Raw genomic sequence first — 8,149 nt, forward strand, 5'->3', positions numbered from 1 at the left:
ATTTCTATTTTTCTGACTCATTTCACTTAGCCTGATACCTTCTAAGTCCATACATGTTGTTGCAAATGGTAAGATTTCATTCCTTTTGTGGTTCAGTGATATTCTGCTGTTTGTATGTACCACATCTTCATTCACTATTATATTGATGGGCACTTAGGTGGCTTCCATATCTTGGCTATTGTAAATAATGCTGCAGTGAATGTAGGGGTGCATAGGTGTTTTTGAATCAGCGTTTTGGATTTATTTGGGCATATACCCAGAGTGGAATTGCTGGGTCATAAGATAGTTCATTTGTAATATTTTGAGGGAACTCCATACTGTTTTCCACAGTGGCTGCACCAGTCTGCATTCCCACCAACTGTGCATTGGGGTTCCCTTTCTTCCACATCCTCACCAGCACTGGTTGTTTGTTGATTTATTAATGATGGCCATTCTGACAGGTGTGTAACTCAATTCTTGTAATAACACTATGAGGGGTAAGTGCAGTTAATATTACCCCATTTGACAGATGAAGGGTCAGAGTGGTTGGTTTTTACTCAACATCATGCAGTTGGTAAGTGGGAAAAGCACAACATGAACTGAAGCAGCCTGGGCTCTGATCTGCTAGTCCAGGGCTTATTGCCTGTGGTCCTTGGAATTCAACTGAAAACAAGTAATAAAACTGCATGAAGAAGACCTGGTTGGGAGAAACTATGAAGCAGTTAAAGTATTTCTAGATGCTTTCTCTCTTTATTCTTTTTTACTGTCTACTCCACCAGATGAATAAGAAAACATTTTCACATGGTTTCTGGGAAGGTTGCTAAATGTACAAATGGGATAATTGGTACTAGAAAAGTTTACTCAGAAGTGACTATATTTAAAATAAAAACAAATTTTATAGTAAATATTTAAATAAACAACATTATATTACTTTTAAAAATGAAGCTTATGAAAATAAATTTATTTTTATCTTATATTTAACAAAGTTTAGGCTATATGACTACCATGCCTATTTCTTAGAATGAACAAAGAATGAATTGTGTTGGGTTTTGAGACACAAGAATAAACTATATATGGGAGCCTAATTTGAAATCTTTTGCTTTATATTTAATTTACTTGAAATGATCAAAGGCCAATTTTGCAAATATATTTGAGAACTTCATACTTCATTGATTTCCCCAAAATGGACTCTAAATATTTTGATATTGAAAGCATTTTCTCTTGAATCATCTATTGTGCTATATATGAGCCTTTCTGATTTTCTCTTTAGTCAAAGGCTTTTCCAGGAATCCATGAAATATCACAGCTTTGCAACATTAGCAATATTCCATTGCAGTTCACTGTCATTTTGTATGTTTACACTGGATGTTTTCAACATCACCATTCCCGACTGCCCCTCAATGACTGAGGATAAATGCTGGTGTTCGTGGGGGAAAGTAAGGTAAGCGATGTAGTGGAGACAGGTTTTTGTAGGGTAGTGGTCAGGTCATTGTTTTGGAGTGGTCAGGTCATTGTAATGGTCAGGTCATTCAACCATTGTTGAATGGTTGTGGGATATGAAGTTTTCCCTTACTTATTCACCACAATTTCTGTGGGACCTCACAAATAACACATGCCTTATTCTTTTGTTTTCTGTCAAACTACAGAAGATTATATTTTGGCAGGAAGTCAAATGACATGGAAGAATACAAAGGAAAAAACTATTCATCCTTTTTCCTTCCCCAACTTAGGTATTTCAAACTATTTAATTTTAAAATAGGAACACTTAAACAGTATGATTTAGAAATTCAAATTAATTAAGAGACTAAAATAACAGCAACAAAACAAACCTAACCTAGTAGAAACAGAGATTTAGAGAAAATAAAATTTGAAAAAGTAGAACAGATTTTGAAAATTTAATAGAAAGTAAATAAAATAAAAAGCTGGATTCTTGGAAAAGATGGTAAGCCTGATTAAAGAAAAGGAAAAATCTTAACATATGAATTTGGGAATAAGAAGGGGACTATGAACATAGGCATGAAAGAAATCAAAAGAAACCTTTTAAGATAATACTATCAGTTATCCAGTGGCAATACATTTTAAAATCTAGAGGAAACAACTTCTGGCAAAATATAAATGAACAAAAGTGACCCAAGGAAAGAAAGAAAATTGAAAAGACTGATAAATATAAGAAAAATGGAAAAGACTGTTGAAGAAATACTATTTAAAAAGCTACCAGAACTGAGTGATTTTTACTGCTGAATGGACAATTTCTGTATTGGAACTAGACTGATTCAGAGAAAAAAAAGTATGGGAAAACTACTAATTTATGAAGTTAACATGGTTTAAATACCCAACCCTGACAAAAGTAGCCCCCTTTCCCCAAAACTTATGACTACAGTTGCAAATACTGGGTTGGCCAAAAAGTTTATTTATTTTTTTCCCATAAGATGGCTCTATTACTGTTTAGTTGTCTTTAACTTCATTTGAAATAACTTTGTTAGATTGTATTGTGACAGATGTCATATCAGTGTGCATTGAAAAAATCAAAATTGGTGAATTTTTGTGCAGCCATTTTAATATTAAAGATGGAAGAAAATATGAAACATTTTTGCATGTTATGCTTTATTAATTCAAGAAAGGTAAAAACATAACTGAATCACACACAAAAAATTGTGCAGTGTATGGAGAAGGTGCTGTGACTGATCGAAATGTCAAAATGGTTTGCAAAGTTTCTTGGTACTGTTGACATTTTGGCCAAAGTCTGCTGTCTTATGCACTGGAACATTTAAACACTCCTGGCTTCTGCTCACTAGAAGCAATAGTGGGAGAGAGCTGATATACTCAGAATATCCGAATCAATAAAGTTACTGGTGAAAATGAAAAATATTTCTTTTATTTTATGGAAAAAAGTGAACTTTTGGCCAATCTAGTATTCGGCTAAAATATTAACAAATTAAACCCATCACCAAACTGGAAGAAGATCATAGCAAAGTAGAATTTATTCCAAGGTTACAAGGCCAGGTTTCCTTCTTGATGAACTAAGTGACAAAGAAATAAAGCCATTGTATTAATAGAAAGAGAATTAAGCAACAGTGTTCAGAAATTTAAAGCAAGTAATTAAAGTAATTTCTGTAATACTCTCGAAGCCAAGAATTACTCTGGATAAAGTGCAATTACTCTAAATTCACCAAGGATATTTATAAAATTTCCCTATAGTAAATAAACTAAAGTTTACTATTTAGTAACAAACCTTAATGAGCCATGTAACCATGTAATGATATCAATAGATGTTAAAATCCGGCCCTTTAAGAAAAGAATCTACAAGATGGGGGAAAAGTAGCTTTATAGCTCTGAAAATGCAAAGCACAGAGTTTACTCTTGTATTATTATTTATTAATTTTTTATTATTTTCCATATTTGCAACTGTAAACCTACTTTTGCTTCATCCTATAATAGTACATTTCAGAGAATACATTTCAGTTTTAAGCTTTAACTAAATTATAACCAAACTGAATAAGATGGTTTTGAGGGAAAAAAATGGTAATGGTTTTAATGTATATTCCATAAAGTCAAAATTGATATTTTTATTAACATATATTTGTATTTTGGGGAATTTAACAGCTTTTTTACCTTGATCAAATATTTAGTTTAGAATTTGAAAATTAAGACAACACTCCCATATAGATATATTATTATTTAAGTTATGAAGATGAGAAAAACATGAAAATAATTTTGTTTTTCATTTAGAACTGAATGGAAGTTTCTCGGACATTAAGGTGATAACTCATGACCTATAAACACTGTTTCCTAGCACAATGCCTGGCACCCATGAGGCATTCAAATATTTGTTATATTCAACTGGAATTTGTTTTGCAGCCATTGAAAACCATTTCATAATTTTGTCCATTGAACTGTCCTGTGATAAAAGGTCAATGAGCAAATAAATAGTCCTGGGTCTTGTACTAAGAACAGAGATGATATCAAGGACAAATCATTAAATTCCTTGGACTTTTTGAGCTGTGCCCAGTAAAGTCTCAGCATGGGCTCTCTAGGACATGCAGTCTACCCTTTTTTTTTTATATGTGAATGAATGCTTTTATCTGTCAATGCCAATGGGTTTAAGAACTTAAATTATAAAGACCTGAAATGTTAGCCAATCAACAAGCAACCTTATATGAGATAGTCATTATTATACTGGAACAACTCTGTTCCATAGAACTATAACGTGAGTAGCAAATGTGAGCCATGTAATTAATATAAAAACTTTTAGTAGCCGCATTTGAAAAGTAAATAGTCCTGGCCAGATGGCTCATTTGATTGGAGTGTTGTCTCATACCCCCAAAGTTTTGGGGTTCGATTCTTGGTCAGGGCACATATCTAGGTTTCACCTAGATTTTGGGGTTCAGTCCCTAGTGGGGTGTGTACGAGAGGCAACCGACCCAAGTTTCTCTCACACATTAATGGAAGGCAGCTATGCTCACCATTATACCACCAACGCTGACTCTTGCACATTAATGTTTCTGTCTCTTTCTCCCCCTTTTTCTCTCTCTAAAGTCAGTAAACATACCCTCAGATGAAATTTTTTAAAAAGTAAACATTAAAAAGGTAAAATTAATTTTAATATATTTATTTAACTCAGTATATCCAAATATTATCATTTCACCATGTAATTGATATGAACATAATTAATGAGATATTTTGCCTTCTTTTTATACCTTCTTCAAAATCCATTATATATTTTATAGCACATCTCTGTTAAGACTTGGCACATTTCAAGGGCTCAGTTGGCACATGTGTCTAATGGCTGACTGTCTTGGTTAGTGCATTCCTAGGCTTCCTGCCTTAATAAAATAATATGAAAGTGTTTGCTATTATTGTACGAAATCTGACATCATGGCCAAATAAACGTTAAGATGATTCTCAAGCATGTCAGTGGAACATCAAGAAAGTTTCTCTTTCTTTATTTGTAAAATGGGTGAGTTAGGTGGGATGATCTATGAGATCTGTTCCAGTTCTAATATGACTGCTGTGGTTCTGTCAAAATGTCTTGCATAGAGGGGCCGTTGGCATTGTGTTTGGTGTGTAAATAATATATGTGTGCCTTGTCTCATTCCATAAAAGCTTTGGGGCAGAAACTGTGGAAAGAAGGAAAAGTGGGGAAAAAAGAGAGAGAGACAGAGAGAAGCAATGAAAGGAGGGAGGGGAGAAGGGAGAAAGAAAAAGGAAGGGGGAAGCAAAAAGGGTAATTGGAGAAGGGTCAAATCTCAGAAATGTTCATCTCCGTCAGGTTTATTGGTGATTGTTTCCGGTATCAGTGAGCTTTCAAACAGAAGGCTTAGTTGTTAGGTGCAGTGCTCTTTTAAACTACAAGGTACATTTTAAAAGCAGACCATGTCCCAAGAACCCCTTAGACTGTGGACTTATTTATATGTGGCATAGGCATAGCAGACCTTGGCCTTTGTGATCACGGCCCTGCAAACTGTAAAGTTTACATCGACCTAGGGATGGCCAAGCACAAAATCTGCAATTTCCTCCCTGGATTTTCATGTTCAGTGATACTTCAAAGGTGTGATGGTAGTATAAATGTATTTTAACTTACAAATTTTATTTTTAAGAGTCAAGTAAAACTTCCTAGAGGCTTAAGAGGTACTCTCTGTTGAAGCCCACTTTCTTAGAACAAAGTATAGGCTAGTCTACTTTTAAGTTCAATTTCTACTTTGGGGTTGAATTGAGTCTTAAACCTTCAGGTGGTAGAAAAGAGAAGGGTATACCTACTATAATCAATAATAGGGATTTTCAGGGTAGTTTCCATGGCACTGGAACTAAAATGCAGGCACTGATCATACCTGGTTGCTTTTGTTGGAAGGTGAGTCACTGGAACACAGTAAATCTATTGCCCCAGCACCTATCATGAGTCCCTCACACATAGTAGATGATTTCATCTGTCTTTGATGACTTCCATTATCATCTCTATGCTGAGCACACTCAATCTGTAACTTTAGTCCCGGTCTGTCTTTTGAGTCCTAGACCCGTTTTAACAAGACCTCTACTTCTTTGACTCACTGGTGATTCACACTCACTGTGTCCCAGACTGAACTCATGTTTTCTACTGAAGCTGCTCCTCCTCCAGGCTTCTTTATCTCAGTAAATGGTACAGCCATCCCGCTCAGTTACTCAAGTTTGAAACCTTGATTCATTACGTTCCCTGACCTCCCACAGCCCATTCTCCCACAGTCCATCAATCACTGTGCCCTTCTGAGTCTCCTTAGATGGAGATCTTGAATCTATTCACTTTTCTCCATCTTCTGCTCACACCACTTGAGTCTATCATATTTCCCCACTACCATGATAGCCTGTTTTCCCTATACCCACTCCAAGCACTGTGGGGACTTCAAACTTTATAAATCAGATTGCTTCAGCACCCTGCTTGAAATATTCAGTGCTCTTAGAACAAATTCTAAACTCTGATACTTGGGTATTTTAGAATAAATTCTAAGTTTTGTTACGTAGCCCATTGTGCCACTTTCCCCTTCACTTACCAGTTTCAGCCTCCTTGGTCTTCCTTCTGTTCCCAGTAGACTCCAAACTTTCTACCTCAGTCCCTTCCAATGTGCTGCTCACCCTGCCCCCACACAGACATTAAGTCCAATTAATTGGTCAGGTTTCACCTTAATGCTCACTTCATTCTACAAGCCTGTTTTGCCGAGTAGGTTAGATCCCCTTTATGCATTCTTGCAGCTCTCTGTATGCCATTGTGATCCTAATCTCATTGGTAATATTTACACAATGTTTATCTTTCCATGTGGGCTTGGACTGTGTTTCTCATGTATTGCAGCATCATCAGTAACTAGCAAAGGGGCTGATAGATAGCAGGCACCCAACAATAAATATTACTTGGAATAATGAAGCAATGGATAGGTAAACCACTATGCATTACTCGATTTAATTAGCAACTGGGCTGTTGCTATTCATATCTGGGCCTACATATTTTAAAAGACTTAATTACACTCCTGAACATTTTTGCATGGTAGTAATAACTCATAAGAGTATTTTGAAGTTATTCAGTTTCTTTCCTACATGAACATCTAATATGTAACAAAGATGGCATTAAAAATGCGGAATAAAAAAGCATATAAGTTTTTATGTATGTCATATATGTGTAGAGTTAATAGAAGAATTAAAAATGGTAGCGTTATTAAATCAGAATTATTTTAGAACTGGAAGGTATCTAGAAAATCACCCAGTTTACTTTTTTTAACTTCAGTTATACAACATAGTTACTTGGATCAATTGAATTAGAATCCCTGTGGATGGTATATTCTTTTTTATCCTCACTTGAGGACATGCTTATTGATTTTAGAGAGAGGGGAAGGGAGGAGGAGAGAGAGGGAGAGAAACATTGATGTGAGAGAGAAACATCGATTGATTGCCTTTCATACTCACCCTGACAGGGGACCAAACCTGCAACCTCAGCATGTGCCCTGACCTGAAATCGAACCCATGACCTTCCCGTTTAAGGGACAATGCTCCAACCAACGAACTGCACCCGCCAGGGCAGGACGATATATTCTAAAAACTCCTCAAGTGATTCCAATGTGTATCCGTGAAAGAGAACTGCTACTGATCTGGCCCAACTCTCCATTTTTCTGTGAAAGAGAAATTGAAACTCAAGAGTTCTCTAGTGACTTGTTCAAAACCACCTGGCAAATTTCTATAGTAGCAGTTTATTTGGTAGAACATACTTTCTTATATTAATAGCCAGAAAAATAGAAATTGATAAGGAAGAATGCTGCTCTGCCCCTGAAATCAATTTTTTTCAGGATGCATGACTTCTGATCGGCAGTTCAGCCTGAATCTCTCATTAGATCAGCTGGTAAAATATTACCCAGGATCTTAGATTAGTGTTTCTTTGACTGGTCTGATCATAAGAATTACCCGGAATGCTAGCTAAGCATTCTAATTTCTAGGCCCATATCCTGAATACTCTGATGCAGTAGGTCTGAAGCAGGGAGGGCCCAGGAATTGGAATGTTTCATAAGCACTCATATGATCTTATCCTCAGTTATTTTGGGGAATTGTTGGCTTAGATGACATCATTATTTCCATTCCAGAGATGCCAATTAAAGAGGCCATAAAGAGCTAACTTCAGCACTGTGCTTTGGGTTTACTCCCAGGGAAGAAGGTCAAC

General features: G+C 35.9%; 1 long non-coding RNA gene across 1 annotated transcript; it reads right to left on the reverse strand.

Annotated features, from left to right (window-relative positions):
• Nucleotides 1-2,937: 2,937 nt before the first annotated feature.
• LOC118985883 (uncharacterized) lies at nt 2,938-6,700 on the reverse strand. The gene is made up of 2 exons (XR_005066219.1): nt 6,501-6,700; nt 2,938-2,999 (listed from the first exon to the last, which is right to left on the reverse strand). It is a non-coding gene; the product is annotated as an uncharacterized LOC118985883 (long non-coding RNA).
• Nucleotides 6,701-8,149: the final 1,449 nt, after the last annotated feature.

This window comes from Sturnira hondurensis, unplaced genomic scaffold (assembly GCF_014824575.4).
Source record: "Sturnira hondurensis isolate 20B ecotype Veracruz unplaced genomic scaffold, ASM1482457v3 Scaffold0004136, whole genome shotgun sequence".
Taxonomy (NCBI): domain Eukaryota; kingdom Metazoa; phylum Chordata; class Mammalia; order Chiroptera; family Phyllostomidae; genus Sturnira; species Sturnira hondurensis.